Source organism: Nerophis ophidion, linkage group LG11 (genome assembly GCF_033978795.1).
Source record: "Nerophis ophidion isolate RoL-2023_Sa linkage group LG11, RoL_Noph_v1.0, whole genome shotgun sequence".
NCBI classification, from domain to species: domain Eukaryota; kingdom Metazoa; phylum Chordata; class Actinopteri; order Syngnathiformes; family Syngnathidae; genus Nerophis; species Nerophis ophidion.
The window spans coordinates 37,869,151-37,886,191 of record NC_084621.1 but is presented as its reverse complement, the minus strand read 5'-3'; the positions used below and the strand labels follow the sequence as shown (position 1 = coordinate 37,886,191).

Sequence of the window (17,041 nt, the reverse complement as noted above, 5' to 3'; positions counted from 1 at the left end):
CTTTCAAAGGGGTCTGGGTGCGTTTTATGGCACCTGAGAGATTTTGCCGGGCAGAAGATCGCGGTGTGCCAGATGGTTGGCTGGGCTCTGTGCCTGAGGTGCACTAATAAGGCAGACAGCCACTCTGATAGCACGGATCCTTATCGCCCTCCGAGGGGCCGTTTGACAGCAGGCGAGGCAGCGTTTGCTTGGTGCATTCTGCCGAGGTTACACACACACTGTACATATCATTTTACAGCCTTCCTAGCTCAAATACCAAAGTTATACCACAGTTGTTTTGGGAGGCAAAGAAGCCCGCTCAAGGTGTTCTCAAGGTTGCGAAGGAAAATTTACTTATTTTGTTTTTTTTGCACCAACGATTGAGATTTGTTCCTCCTGAGTTATGAGCGAGTCTCGTGTCCTCTGGGTGACATTCAATGCCCGCATAAATCCTGCTCTTTACAGTATGACACTTGGCTGTAAACCTTCTCTTCTAATTGGAGATCGAATGAATTACCATAATTAGTTATTGAATATGCTATGTTGGATGCACGTCGTATGTAGAGAATAAATGCTTTGTTTTAGGGCAGAAAATGGCCGCAGTGGAAAAAATTGATTTGTCGCAGATCATGCTGTGACATATGTGTGAAAACAGTCATTAATTCATTTTTCATTTTATATTTTGATACTAAAATGATCATTTCAACAAGAGCATGTTTATACCGATGTCCATGTCTTGTTCGTTACCCTCAGAGTCTTTTTACTGTACGGGTAGGTTGCCAAAGGGAAGTATAGGTTAAATATTTCCTTTCAATTTTATGTGAGGATAATGGATTACCTTGATGGATGTCAACTGTACACCCCATTCCCCGGTTAGCTGTAGACTTCCATGTTCTGGGAACATACAGGTCATTTTATTGCAATTTAACATCAAGATAAATGTTTTCCAGATAAATACCAGCCCACCTTTTAGCTACAGACCACTAAATTACACTAATGGTACCACAATATTGCCAATTAATACTCTGAATCATAAAGTTGCGCCTCTAACATACAAACCCCGTTTCCATATGAGTTGGGAAATTGCGTTAGATGTAAATATAAACGGAATACAATGATTTGCAAGTCCTTTTCAACCCATATTCAATTGAATGCACTACAAAGACAAGATATTTGATGTTCAAACTCATTAACTTTTTTTATTGTTGCAAATAATAATTAACTTAGAATTTCATGGCTGCAACACGTGCCAAAGTAGTTAGGGAAGGGCATGTTCACCACTGTTACATCACCTTTTCTTTTAGCAACACTCAATAAATGATTGGGAACTGAGGAAACTAATTGTTGAAGCATTGAAAGTGGAATTCTTTCCCATTCTTGTTTTATGTAGAGCTTCAGTTGTTCAAAAGTCCACTGTCGTATTTTACGCTTCATAATGCGCCACACATTTTCGATGGGAGACAGGTCTGGACTGCAGGTGGGCCAAGGATGTACCCCCACTCTTTTACTACGAAGCCACGCTGTTGTAACACGTGGCTTGCCATTGTCTTGCTGAAATAAGCAGGGGCGTCCATGATAACATATGTTGCTCCAAAATTTGCATGGACCTTTCAGCATTAACGGTGCCTTCACAGATGTGTAAGTTACCCATGCCTTGGGCACTAGTACACCCTCATACCATCACAGATGCTTGCTTTTCAACTTTGCGCGTATCCGAATGGTAATTATCCTCTTTGTTCTGGAGGACACCACGTCTTCTGTTTCCAAATGAAATTTGAAATGTGGACTCGTCAGACTACAGAACATTTTTCCACTTTGCATCAGTCCATCTCAGATGAGCTCAGGCCCAGCGAAGCCGGCGGCGTTCCTTGGTGTTGTTGATAAATGGCTTTCGCTTTGCATAGTAGAGTTTTAACTTGCACTAACAGATGTAGCGACCAGCTATAGTTACTGACAGTGGTTTTATGAAGTGTTCCTGAGCCCATGTGGTGATATCCTTCACACACTGATGTCTGTTTTTGATGCAGTACCGCCTGAGGGATCAACAGTCAGTAATATCATAGCTTACGTGCAATGATTTCTCCAGATTCTCTGAACCTTTTGATGATTTTACGGACCGTAAATGGTAAAATTCCTAAATTCCTTTCAATAGCTTGTTGAGAAATGTTTTTCTAAAACTGTTCAACAATTTGCTTACAAATTGGTGACCCTTGTCCCATCCTTGTTTTTGAATTACTTATTTCATGGAAACTACTTTTATACCCAATCATGGCACCCACCTGTTCCCACTTAGCCTGCACACCTGTGGGATGTTCCATATATGTGTTTGATGAGCATTCCTCAACTTTATCAGTATTTATTGGCACCTTTCCCAACTTCTTTGTCACTTGTTGCTGGCATCAAATTCTAAAGTTAATGATTATTTGCAAAAAAAAAATGTTTATCATTTTGAACATCAAATATGTTGTCTTTGTAGCATATTCAGCTGAATATGGGTTGAAAATGATTTGCAAATCATTGTATTCTGTTTATATTTACATCTAACACAATTTCCCAACTCAAATGGAAACGGGGTTTGTACTTAAGAAAAAATATATGATATCAAAAGAGAGTATATCTAAAGTACTAGATAAAAAATAAAGTACAAGAAAAAGATTGTTGAGTTATGAACTACTTATTTTAAAAGCTAATGCTAGTGTAGCATTTTCTTTAGCAAAGTTTCTGTTACTATCAACCATAACATTGCTTAAGTGTTACACATATAACTAACTTTAAGCTGACATGCTAATGGAAGTGTATTTAAAAAAACCTAATAAAAATATAAACTAACATGGTAATGCTAGACGTTTATTAAAAATACTTATGGTTCTTCTTTTCATGTCTTTTGAAGAATGTGGTTATATGACAGTTTCCCATTTCTTTACACAGTCTTTTGCATTGTCGTTGAAGACTGCGAGATCTTTTAAGCTGCATTGGATGGGTAGCAGAGGACAGACAAGGCAGTGCTGCATCGTATGGTCCTCTTCACCGCATTCGCAGGTGGTTGGGCTGGTTTTGTAGCCCCATTTGGCCATAGCCGCTTTTGATGGCCACGTTCCTGTTCTCAGGCGGTTTAGTGTCTTCCACTGGACCCATGGTGTTTCCGACTTGGGGGGAAGGTCTTCAGAGGGGGGATTCCCATGTCAATAGGAGCTAGGTCTTTCGCCAGTCTTTGTGTCTATAGCTGGAACCTGGTTTCTTCCCGAGATGTTGTCAGGGGCTAGTAATTGCTGAGGAAGCTTCTCCTTGACTTCAGACTGAGGGTTCACGTCCATGGAGGAGGTGGCATTATTTAATCACTGGTAGCTTTTGTGAACTCTACTTGGCTGTAAACTTCCCGTCTCACGTCTGCAGGGGCAATGCCAGCGAGGAGATATAAGTTGGTCGGCTTCAAGCAACCAGTGATCAAGCGGCAGGTGTTGTGCAACGCTGGGTCTAATTTCTTGGCATGGGGTGATCGCTCCCAGACAGGACATGCATATCCCACCGTGGAATAGCATAGGGCCAAAGGATGTACATCTTAATGTGTGCTGTGGCTCCCCATTTGGAAGTTGTCAGTTTCCGTAAAATGTTGTTTCAGGAGCTGACTTTCAGTTTGGTGTTTTTGATGTGTTCCTTGAAGGAGAGGGTGCAGTTTAGGGTTACACCAAGGTAGACAGGGTTGGTACAGTTCTCAAGTGGTGTTCCAGACCATTTAATGTTAAGAGATCGAATGCAGGAATGAGCAGACTTGGTCTTATGGTATGAAAATCATAACTGGCTGACATGTAGAAAAATGTATTTTATAATATACTGTATATCTTTGGCTATCAAATAATATATGATTATAAATGGGTCACATTTTACCAAGTTAAAGCTAACACGCTAATGTTAGTGTATTTAAAAAAAAAAAACAATTACTATAAATTTATGCTAACATGCTACTAAATGATAAATGGGTTGTACTTGTATAGCACTTTTCTACCTTCAAGGTACTTAAAGCGCTTTGACACTACTTCCACATTTACCCATTCACACACACATTCACACACTGATGGAGGGAGCTGCCATGCAAGGCGCTAACCAGCACCCATCAGGAGCAAGGGTGAAGTGTCTTGCTCAGGACACAACGGACGTGACGAGGTTGGTACTAGATGGGGATTGAACCAGGGACCCTCGGGTTGCGCACCGCCACGCCGTCCCCCTTTTGGAGACGTTTAAAAAGTATTTAGCTTTGAAAATCACATGTGGCTGGAATTTGAAAAAAATCTTTAAACAGTTAAGCTTATTAATCTTGTATATCTTTTATAATGTATTCCTTCAACTAGCATAATACTGTAATATATGACTTAAATATGAAACACATTTAAATACGTTAAAGCTAACATACTAATGTTAATGTATTACAATTTTTTGGGAGATTGTCGAATGCAGCATACAGGTATACAGCGGCCATGTTTGTACAAAATGGCACTGCAGGGGTTTGCATGCTGGTCGGTCATGTTACCGTAAAATAGGTCATATACTTTAGTCTCAGAATGTCCTGCATGCATCCTCATGTCCTATTATAACCCCAGAGTCTTGTGCTTAAGGCTAAAGTCTTGATGTACACCACTATGGAGACTTCATCTTGATCAAGCTGTCAGCTGTTCATGCTGCACTTTCACCAGGTCGTTGTGACATAGATCAGCACGCAGTGTCGTGGATAGTTTCTGTCAGGAATAGCGCAACCTTATTTATGTGCCATCGCCTGGGTTTTTTACGGCAAATGTATTGGCTCTCCAACTGGCCTTTAGTCAGTGTTCCATTAAAACATTTCTTGCTGCTCCACATCCTTAAATGTCCATGTAGGCAATTTTCAAAAGCAAGTCCATCTTAATTGAGGTCACTTTCTTTTACCGTTACTCACAGCAACTGACAAATAGAGGTTTTTGGGTACTCATGTGGCTGATGACACAGTGTGTGGAGGCCGTTGACAATAATTTTAAAATTGAAGCTACAAAATGTAATGAGTCGCAGGGTCCAAATCATTATGATGGTGCATACTGTAGTGATCTTCAATATAATATACTCTACCAACCAGGAAACCTCTTATGTTGTTTTTCACCACTCTCGCTTTTTGTACCTTTTTCTTAAATGGAAGTGTAAAAGGACGTAAACCAATGTTAATACCAAAACTAAATCAAACACTACCTTATGATGATATTGATTCTTACTACTTATAGTTTGTTCACTTACATAACTCCTCCTAATTGTCACAATAAATAAAAAAAAAGCCAAAGAAATGGTGTAGCATTTTCCTTTCAAACACACATAATCGCATATAAAGGCGTCAAATTAAGTTAACTCATTGTTATTATTAATGGTAAAACTTAAGAGAGCGAAGTGTATAACTTAAAGCAGTGGTTCTCAAATGGGGGTACGCTTACCCCCGGGGGTACTTGAAGGAATGCCAAGGGGTACGTGAGATTTTAAAAAAATATTCTAAAAATAGCAACAATTCAAAAATCCTTTTAAAATATATTTATTGAATAATACTTCAACAAAATATGAATGTAAATTCATAAACTGTGAAAATAAATGCAATATTCAGTGTTGACAGCTAGATTTTTTTGTAGAAATGTTCCATAAATATTTATGTTAAAGATTTATTTTTTTGTGAAGAAATGTTTAGAATTAAGTTCATGAATCCAGATGGATCTCTATTATAATCCCCAAAGAGGGCACTCTAAGTTAATGATTACTTCTATGTGTAGAAATCTTTATTTATAATTGAATCACTTGTATATTTTTCAACAAGTTTTTAGTTATTTTTATATCTTTTTTTCCAAATAGTTCAAGAAAGACTACTACAAATGAGCAATATTTTGCACTGTTATACAATTTAATAAATCAGAAACTGATGACATAGTGCTGTATTTTACTTATTTATCTCTTTTTTTCAACCAAAAATGCTTTGCTCTGATTAGGGGGTACTTGAATTAAAACCGCTTGTGGTACTGTATTGACATCAGGGGCAGCGGTGAACTGCTCTCACACCTCGGAGCTCAAAAGTTTATTTGACATCATAAATAATGCCTTTCACCTGGATAGTAGAAGGTTGACGACAAATTTTTTGACGAGTTGGTCAACTTTTGCAACCAATTTAGAACCTGTAGTGGCGAGAAACAGATGAAAAAACGCTTGGTCGCCCCCCTTTTTTCCTTTGTGTACAAACTCCGTTTCCATATGAGTTGGGAAATTGTGTTACATGTAAATATAAACGGAATACAATGATTTGCAAATCCTTTTCAACCCATATTCAATTGAATGCACTACAAAGACAAGATATTTGATGTTCAAACTCATAAACTTTATTTTTATTTTTTGCAAATAATAATTAACTTAGAATTTCATGGCTGCAACACGTGCCAAAGTAGTCTGGAAAGGGCATGTTCACCACTGTGTTACATCACATTTTCTTTTAGCAACACTCAATAAACGTTTGGGATCTGAGGAAACTAATTGTTGAAGCTTTGAAAGTGGAATTCTTTCCCATTCTTGCTTGATGTACAGCTGAAGTTGTTCAACAGTCCGTGGTCATGTTGTCGTATTTTACGCTTCATAATGCGCCACACATTTTTGATGGGAGACATGTCTCGACTGCAGGCGGGCCAAGAAGGTTCCCGCACTCTTTTACTACGAAGCCACGCTGTTCTAACACGTGGCTTTGCATTGTCTTGCTGAAATAAGCAGGGGCATCCATGATAACGATGTTTGGATGACAACATATGTTGCTCCAAAACCTGTATGGACCATTCAGCATTAATGGTGCCTTCACAGATGTGTAAGTTATCCATGCCTTGGGCACTGATACATTCCGGATGGTGATTTTCCTCTTTGTTCCGGAGGACACCACGTCCACAGTTCCCAAATATAATTTTAAATGTGGACTCGTCAGACCGTATTGTGATTTTCCTCTTTGTTTCGGAGGACACCACGTCCACAGTTTCCAAACATAATTTTAAATGTGGACTCGTCAGACCACAGAACACTTTCCCACTTTGCATCAGTCCATCTTAGATGAACTTGGGCCCAGAGAAGCCGGCAGCGTTCCTGGGTGTTTTTGATAAATGGCTTTGGCTTTGCATAGTAGAGTTTTAACTTGCACTTACAAATGTAGCGACCAACTGTAGTTACTGACAGTGGTTTTATGAAGTGTTCCTGAACCCATGTAGTGATATAATTTACACACTGATGTCGGTTTTTGATGCAGTACCGCCTGAGGGATCAAAGGTCCGTAATATCATCGCTTACGTGCAATGATTTCTCCAGATTCTCTGAACCTTTTGATGATTTTACGGACCGTAGATGATAAAATCCCTAAATTCCTTGCAATAGCTCGTTGAGAAATGTTGTTCTAAAACTGACAATTTGCTTACAAATTGATGACCCTCGCCCCGTCCTTGTTTGTGAATTATTTAGCATTTCATACCCAATCATGGCACCCACCTATTCCCAATTAGCCTGCACACCTGTGGGATGTTCCAAATAAGTGTTTGATGAGCATTCCTCAACTCAATCAGTATTTATTGCCACCTTTCCCAACTTCTTTGTCACGTGTTGCTGGCATCAAATTCTAAAGTTAATAATTATTTGCAAAAAAAAAATCTTTATCAGTTTTAACATCAAATATGTTGTCTTTGTAGCATATTAAACTGAATATGGGTTGAAAATGATTTGCAAATCATTGTATTCCGTTTGTATTTACATCTAACACAATTTCCCAACTCATATGGAAACGGGGTTTGTAGATTATGAAGTCTAAAAGGGAATATATGAACATTCTATCAGCCGACAACCAAATGACAGCAGACATTCTACAATAAGGGGGGTTTTATCATGTTTGTTGGCTCTCATGAAGTTTGCAATGAGCAGTGATCAGTGATGTTGTTAATAAATAAGAAGCAAAAGTCAAGATGCGTTTATGAAATTTAACACACAGCCAAATGTTAAAAATCATCCATCCATCCATTTTCTACCGCTTGTCCCTTTTGGGGTTGCGGGGGGTGCTGGAGCCTATCTCAGCTGCATTCCGGCGGAAGGCGGGGTACACCCTGGACAAGTCGCCACCTCATCACAGGGCCAACACAGATAGACAACAATGCATACATGCATGCATTTTATAGAAATATGTAAATATCACATGTTATTATAAATGTGCCTGTTACTACATTACATATGTTTACAGCGTGTATATAAATGGATGGAGGTGTTTTGATTTTTTTTTGAGTGTTTTTTATGCAGAATAGAGCGACTCCTAGGCTACATTGTAAGCAGACTTTTGATCGCATTGTTTTACTATTTAGAATGCATAAAAAAAGAAAAACATGTACTATTGTCTTACATAAAGAATGATTACCAAAATTCGAAAGATAGCGCAGTTCCCCTTATTTGGATTTTTTCCAAGCATTTACAATCTTTATGAAAGACATGACAGCCAATTGATTTTTTTTAAATGCAATGGCCCGAGTGTGTGAATGTGAGTGTGAAAGTTGTCTGTCTAATTGTGTTGGCCCTGTGATGAGGTGGCGACTTATCCAGGGTGTACCCCGCCAGGGGCGTCACTAGACCTAATACTGTACTGGGGCACAACTGGGGCACAAATAATTCATGTGAGCGTGCAAAGCGCGCAAGCAAAAACATTTTTAGCACTTATTTATCATATATAATACATAAGTGAAGTGAATTATATTTATATAGCGCTTTTCTCAAGTGACTCAAAGCGCTTTACATAGTGACACCCAATATCTAAGTTACATTTAAACCAGTGAGGGTGGCACTGGGAGCAGGTGGGTAAAGTGTCTTGCCCAAAGACACAACGGCAGTAACTAGGATGGCACAAGCGGGAATCGAACCTGCAACCCTCAAGTTGCTGACACGGCCACTCTACCAACCGAGCTATGCCGCCCATAAGTAGTGCTTTAAACTATGAAATCATATCAGATTATGTTGTATGGATCTTTGATTAACCACCTGAAATTAGCTAATGCATTTGACCTAAAGCAAAGCAAAAAGGAAGAGCAATGATTCATTTTGAAATATATATTGCAGTAATCATCTGCAAATTTAACATCTACAAAAGTAAAACAAAAAATAAAGCCCTACATCTCTGGGTTCTTTTATATTATTTAATTTCCATTTATGGCAATGTGGCTAATCCTATTTCAGATAGATAGATAGTACTTTATTGATTCCTTCAGGAGAGTTCCTTCAGGAAAATTTAAATTTCAGCAGCAGTGTACAGAGTTGATACACAAAACTATAAAATATACACAAAACAATAAAGCCACAGTAGTAGAATCAATGAACAACTGTTGTGTGTCTGTTCAGGGAATCATTTTCTGAGAAGTAAACTGTAACGTCTCGTTTTCATTTTTGCAAAGTGGTCAATCACTCTGGACAGACCTGGAAATATTACAGTAACTGTTATACAGTTGACCAGTGGTTCCCAACTGGTGGGTCGTGACATAAAAGTGGATTGTGTGTCATTTTCAGTGAGTCGCAGTCAGATGTGTGCATGAAAAAAAAAAAAAGTTTAGGGAGAAAAAAATCAAATTGTGGCAACAAAACCATATATTTTTAGCCATTTTTCTAGTGACTATTAGTGAGTATTTTAGCAAAAAGCAAACCGACTAACAAGTTGGAGGAGGACTCAGGACAGACATGGAAATATATTTTTAAAAAATCTTAATGGGGCAACAAAACCCAATATTTTCAGCCATCTTTCTGAAAACAAATACAGAAATGTTACTATTTTTTCTGGAAACAAAACCAGTTGCTTTAGCTGTAGCCATTTTTATGGTGAAAAAACAAGATTATTTTAGTCAAAGACAAACCAATTAACAAGACAAGTCTAATGTGCTATTTTTCTGTGAAATAAACTTGAATGATTTAAAAATTTGGCTAATGACTTGATGATATGGAAAACTGTTTTTCTTCCTGAAGATAAACCATTTGAGAATCACTCAACTCACACATGCTTACTCCAAATCATCATTGATGCAGAGGTCCTGAGCAGAACCAGCAGACAATAACCAACATTATGTTTCATGTTCATTGGAAATTCCCCCGACAGCTCGTACAGCAAATGAATATGTTTGTCTTGATACAAGGAATAACGTTAGCTAACTTAGCATCAACTTAAGACAATGATGTTGCCTAGCTAGCTAGGACTTCACTTACATCTCTCATTCCTGCTGCTTCTTCCCTGCTGCGGGCGAATAACTTTCTGATATCCATCTAGGAGTTACAGTTTGAGTCAAATCAAAATCAAAATAATATAATTAACAAATTGTTGCTGGCTAATGTTACCTACTTCAGCAGTGATTTGCATCCTCTCTCTCTCTCTCTCTCTCTCTCTCTCTCTCTCTCTCTCTCTCTCTCTCTCTCTCTCAACTGAAGTCTCGATCCACACGTGAATAAATTACCATATTAATTAGCCATGTGCTCATTGTTACGTGGAGTGAATACAGTAGCAATAAGTAGTATGTGCGCTGTTGTCTATGTTATGTAGACTTAAAACTCTGAAGCGTTTTTTTTTTTTATAGGTGACATTTTTACCGGGGCACTACAGATCAACACTGGGGCACGTGCCCCAGTGAAATCTGTCTGGCGACGCTCCTGTACCCCGCCTTTCGCCCGAATGCCGCCGAGATAGGCTCCAGCACCCCCCTCCATCCCGAAAATGACAAGCGGTAAAAAATGGATTGATGGATGGGCATTCTAAATATTAAATACATATAAATAAAAGTCCGCTTACAGCGGAGCCAATGGGGGGTCCTCTATTTGTCCCATAAAATCTAATAGCCATTCAAAAACCTTCAACAATACTCCATTTACATTTTTTTATTTGAAAATTAACCAAGTAATAGTGATCCTGTTCTTATAAGCGCTAACGCAGACGGTGCAGTGATTAAAAGCCTGTGTGCCTATGTTTACATCATCAAGTGATCAGCTGCTTTCTTGCTCTTTGGAGGTTTAATGTAGATCATAAATCATGCATCTCACCTAGACAGAAGAAGTCTGAGGACGTATTCTGACAGATTGACACACTTTGACACCCATTTAGGACCCGGAAATGGCGAGAACAACACAAAAAGACGCTAGTAAGCGGCCCTTTGATCATATTTATTTACCATTTACAATGCAAAAAAAACAAAATTCATCCTCATGTCTCTCATAATGATTGTGAACGATAGGCAAAATTCCCCAAAAATTGCAGTTCCCCTTTAAAGCAGCAGGTTTAGCTATTAGCTTGTCTGCTCTTGCTCGCTCTTTCTCTGTGTGTAACATTTTTAGCCTCGCCCTCGAGTCTTCATGGGATAAAACTTTTCACAGTTTATTTTTGTGGCTGTGTATGGCGATACAGTTAGCTGCCTCTGTGGCAACAAATTATTTCGATCGGCAGACTGACGATAAAACATGCAAATGATTTCGGAAGAATCAGAATGTAAGAACCAGTTTCCAGACCCCAACCCTGTAGGAGGCAGACATTTTTTCTTGCCACCCAATTTGAAATATAGAGTTTTTTGCATAACTTTATATCATATCTGTTCGTCTCCTCAATTATTCTTTTAAGTCCTGTCAGAAACGTTTCCATTTCTCCTCCTCCATCAGCTCTGTACACTGGTGTTCCGGTATACCTCTACCACTGGGTTGAGCACTGCTGCCACCTAGCTTGAGACTTGTATATCGTTCAAGCATGAATAAAGATGTTAATAATGAAAGTCCCTTCTGCCTACCACGCCTGCCTGACACCTCCCAGTGGCCCCTGAGGGGGGGCTTGCCCCACAATTTGAGAAGTACCGTCTTAGAGGTTTGACTGTACTTCCCCACTACGTGACGTTGTGACTTGGGTTTGTCGCTGCCAGGCTGTCATGCTCAGAGCTATGTGCTGACATGCCTCTCAGAATAAATCAGTCTTATCGACGTGACAGGTGTTTGTCCACCTGCTATAAACATCTCCCACGCCTGGCCCCCTGCTCCATCTCCTTGCTGGTTATTTACTGGGCTCCAGCCTCCATATTTTGGCTGTGTTTACTCTGCCTGGGGCTCTAATATGAGGTCAGAGCTCTGATTTACTCTACTAGTTAGTGAGCTGAGTAACGACCCCTGAGCCGGATAGTTTACAGTGTGTGGTGGAGGCCGGTGATGCGGCGGATGCTCTGAGTGTAATTACAAGCCTGTGGGCACGATGCAAGCTTACACCTCACTGCAGCTGACTACTCACTAATACTCTAAGCACTCCATGCTTTTCTTTCTGACTCTGCTACAGAGTGACACTTCCCTGCTTGTGGTGACCTCACATTCCAGGTGAGCGCCCATCTCAATGTCATCTTTATATAGACACAGAGCAAGGAAAGAAGGTATACGGATCCAGTTGCAAGGCTGCCAAAAAGCAGATTGCCACTATTACTCTCACTTAGTGTTCGCGTTGGTATGTATGCAAAGACAGCGCTGGCTCGGCTAATTTAGTGCGCTGCTTACACATGGGGGTTCCCGTAGTGACCGTGCATGTGTGACGAGCGACGCATAACCTAAATCAACCCCACGGAGGCTCATATTAGAAGATGAATAACAAGTAGCAGTGCCATGTCAACCATGGAAGCATCGCAGCCATAAAAACGCCTAGTTTTGACACTCTAAACCGGGGGTCTCCAACCTCTTCTCTTCTGAGAGATACTTTTAGTAAATAAAAATGTACTTAATTATTGTACATGTGTAGCTTTGGGTAGAGTTGCCCTATTATGCCTTGCACTTTGTACATACAGTTATACTGTAGTGTTTTGCGCAAAGCCAATTGTTTTAGAACATAGAGTACAGTAGTAGCTCAATTTATGAGGTTAATTGGTGACTGGTCAGTGAACCCATGACCAAGCTCGTAACTCAAAACACTCGTATTTTAAGTCGGCTTTGCCCAATGAAATTAATTGAAATCAATTTATTCTGCGCTCCCTGCAATGAGTTGGCGACTTGTCCAGGGTGTACCCCGCCATCCGCCCGATTGTAGCTGAGATTGGCACCAGCGGCCCCCGCGACCCCAAAGGGAATAAGCGGTAGAAAATGGATGGATGAAAGGATTATTCTGCGCTTGTCTCACCCAAAACGCCACCATTTTAACATGTAACATACCTTTAAAAAAAATTAACTTTAGATAAGAAATATTGTGTTAAAAACAATACAACAGCATGTACTACAAACGACTACTATAGTTTCATGAATTGGCTCTTCCAGCAGACTGAAGAGGACTTTGAAATCCTTTTTAGTCTCTTCTCAGTGGTGTCTCTTCCGTCCCATCGGATCCATCATGTACAATAAGCCGAGTTACCGGAGACGGTGGGCTTGTCAATACGGCTGGGAGAGCGTTAACAATGTCAATAATTTTTGCTTTCAGATACAAGCAAATAATGGTTTTGAAAACGGGTATATTCCCACTTACATATGTTATCTCCCGCAAACCAAGTAGTGAGGGAGAAGAGTGGGCTTTTTTCAGGTGATGTGCTGGGTTGGTTTCTACTCCTATGAGCGGCCGACTTCCTTTCAGACTAGCTCGGCCTCGTCTGGAAAGCAGGGCGGGATAAGCACTTTTTTTGTAATTTTGCCTATCATTCGCAATCATAATAAAAGCCATGAAGGCGGATGGAATTTTAATGCATCCTAAATATTAAATAAACGAAAATAAAAGTCTGCTTACAGCGGAGCCAATGGGAGCTCCACTGTTTCCCCCCATAAAATCCTATAAATAACCATCCAAAAAGCACCAACAATACTCCATTTACATTTAACGACTTGAATATTAACCATATAGTAGTGATATTGTCAATATCAACGTAACGCAGACAAACTAGTTATAGCTGCGCCGTGATCAAAAGCTTGTTTGCCAATGTTTACATCATCGAGTGGTCTGCTGTTTCCTCGCTTCCTTGCTCCATGGAAATTAATTGTAGATCATAATTCATGCTCCCTGTATGATCGGTGTCAGAGTTTGGTTTGTCTATAAGTTGGATTGGTTTCTACTGAGTGTTGGACTCCTCCACGGCTGCCCTATGTCAAGATTCTGTTCATAACATTTATGGACAGAATTTCTCAGCGCTGTCAGGACGTTGAAGGGATCCGGTTTGGTAGTTGCAGGATTAGGTCTCTGCTTTTTGCAGATGACATTGTCCTGCTGGCTTCATCTGGCCGGCTCTCAGTAGATCCGTTCACAGTCGAGTGTGGAGTTACTGGGATGAGAATCAGCACCTCCAAGGCAGAGTCCAGGCTTCTTGCCTGCAAAAGGGTGGAGTGGCGCCTCTGGGTTGGGGAGAGCTTGTTCACAAGTGAGGTAAGAGTTGATCATGAGATCAACAAGCGGATCGGTGCGGCATCTGCAGTGATGCAGTCCCTGTATCCAACTATGTTGTGAGAATCAGTTTGAATCAAGAATTGTGTTAAATCGTGAATCAATTCTGAATCGTATTGGCACCCCCGAACATACTTGCCAACCTTGAGACCTTGAGGTTTGGTGGTAGCGGGGGTGTATATATATTGTAGCGTCCCGATAGAGTTAGAGAAGGGATTCTGGGTGTTTTTTCTGTTTATGTTGTGTCACTGAGCTGATCTTCTCCCGAAATGTGTTTGTCATTCTTGTTTGGTGTGGGTTCACAGTGTGGCACATATTTGTAACAATGTTAAAGTTGTTCATACGGCCACCCTGAGTGTGACCTGTATGGTTGTTGTTAAAGTATGCCTTGCGTTCACTCGTGTGTGTGTGTAAAAGCTGCATATATTATGTGCCGACACGCTGTTTGTATGGTGGAAAAGCAGATGTGATGACAGGTTGTAGAGGACGCTAAATGCTGTGCCTTTGAGGCACGCCCCCAATATTGTTGCCTGGGTGAAAATCGGGAGAATGGTTGCCCCGAGATATTTTCAAGAGGGGCACTGAAATTCGGGAGTCTCCTGGAAAAATCGAGAGGCTTGGCAAGTATGACCACAAGATGTTCAATTTAACGTAGTTTTTGCAGTTTTAGAGAGGAAAGCAAAGCACAACCAATACTCAGTGGAAAAGTGATATGAGAAGTAAGAAGGATGGAGTGTAGTTAAAATAACTTAAAAAGAGGCTTTTTATGCTCTTCTGAAATATTTCAATGTTCCTTTCCAGTCTTATTTGGTGTTGGCCATCTTGGTACAGTACAAACATCAAGGAATGAGACTCAGGCCCATTAAGTTGCCATTACTGATAATTGTGTGAATTTAAGGTAGTCATTAGGTCATGTGTGTGTTACATGAAGAGCAGGTGTGTAATGGCAGTAATTTGTGGCCATGCAGACGGTGGCATGATGAATGTGCTTTGGCCAAGACAAGCTGAGCTGGCCAGTGGATCTACTGCAGAGTAAGGAGAATTTAGGCTCGCCATAAAAGATTTCTCCTTGCCTCCTATTTCACCCAGACATTTTTATGTTTTTTTTATTTTCTACCTCATTGCAGCCGTGAGCTGCTTGCTGATTTACACATGCTGGCAGCCGAGTGCCGAGGCCTCCTGAGACGATGCCCTCTAACACCTTCATTCTCCCCTCGCCTTTCTGCAGCCTCGCTCGTCCTCTCGCTGTCTCAACATTTACTGAAGTGGGTCCGACCCAAGAGCTCCACCTCTACAACTCGTTCCTCATCTCTAACAAGACATTAGCCAAGGGGGGGTGTTATTCACTGAAGAGGGGACGTCCCCCTGTGTCAAGACACGAATAAGGATGAATAGAAGCCGTCGCAGACACTGATGCTATTTTACAATGCCCATGTTTCATAGCCCGGCTTCAAGTGCTGTTTGCACCTTTTATTGCACTAGGAATGCTGAAAGATGAGATTAACGCTAATGCAATTCTTTTTATTTTCACAGTTCTTCTTTTCTATTCTTATAGACAATACATGAGACAGACAAATTAGTTTGGACCTAAGAAATTAATTGAGGTCCCTAATGGTATAGCTCGTAACATATTACACATGTACACGGAATTAAACACAAACATGGCACTTTTTTTGTTTTGTTGTTTGAGTCACAACAAAACAAATCCTTGCCCCCAAATTCACAAATGTTTGTCAGATTTACAATAATTATCGTATTTGTAAGATAATTCCACCTCTCTTCGATATACAGACCCTGGAAAAAATGATGGAATCACCAGATTTGGAGGATGTTCATTTAATTGATTGATTTTGCAAAACGAAGCAGACGCAAAACTATAATCTATTTTAAATTGCAACTTTCTGGCTTGACGAAAGACTACAATAAATAAAAAAAAACTTGTGGTTGTCAGTAACAGTTTCATTTTTAGATCAAGCAAAGCAACAAATGTATGGAATGACTCAATTTTAGGAATGTGACGGTATCAAAACCTTACGGTACAATACCATCACGGTATTAAGACCACCGTATGATATTATTGTGGTATATGTCCCAAAAAAAACCAAGACTTTTTAAAATGCTATAGTGTGTAAAATGAAATGCCGGGAATGTTTAGAATATATACACCTATATACGGCATCAGATTCAATCTGTTTAGTCTGTAGTTAGGAAGGAGTGTTGACACTTTGAAGGTGGTTTGACATAAACCATGGCTCCAACATGAGAGATCCCAATTAAACCAAATGAGAGTATGATCAAACTTTTTCAAGAAAATAAATCATCACGCAATGTGTCTAAAATGGAAACCACATGGGAAGGTTGTAAAAGGCAGGCATACTGATAGGCCAAGGAAAACATCAACGCGTCAAGACCAATAACTTCATCGGCATTGGGCAAAATGACGATGCTGGAACTTTTATTTGGTTCTGTTCCAATGAGATTTATGAAGACTGCCTGAAGAAAACATGCATGTTTCCACAGTCATTGATGATATGGGCCACATGTCAGGTAATGGCACTTGGGAGATGGCTGTCGTTACATCTTCAATAAATAAATAAATGATAAATGGTTGTACTTGTATAGTGCTTTTCTACCCCTGTTTTCTAAGGAACCCAAAGCGCT

General features: G+C 40.0%; 1 protein-coding gene across 2 annotated transcripts in view; it reads left to right on the top strand.

The window, feature by feature from the left end:
• The window catches only part of skap2 (src kinase associated phosphoprotein 2), a 47,370-nt gene extending 30,381 nt beyond the window's left edge, over positions 1–16,989 (top strand). The window contains exons 13-14 of one of the 2 annotated variants that reach the window (XR_009808822.1): positions 15,349–15,412; positions 15,508–16,989. The gene's annotated coding sequence lies outside the window, so the exon portion shown is untranslated. The remainder of the gene's footprint in view (positions 1–15,348; positions 15,413–15,507) is intronic. The other variant, XM_061915836.1, reaches the window with a different exon arrangement.
• The last annotated feature ends 52 nt before the right edge of the window (positions 16,990–17,041 follow it).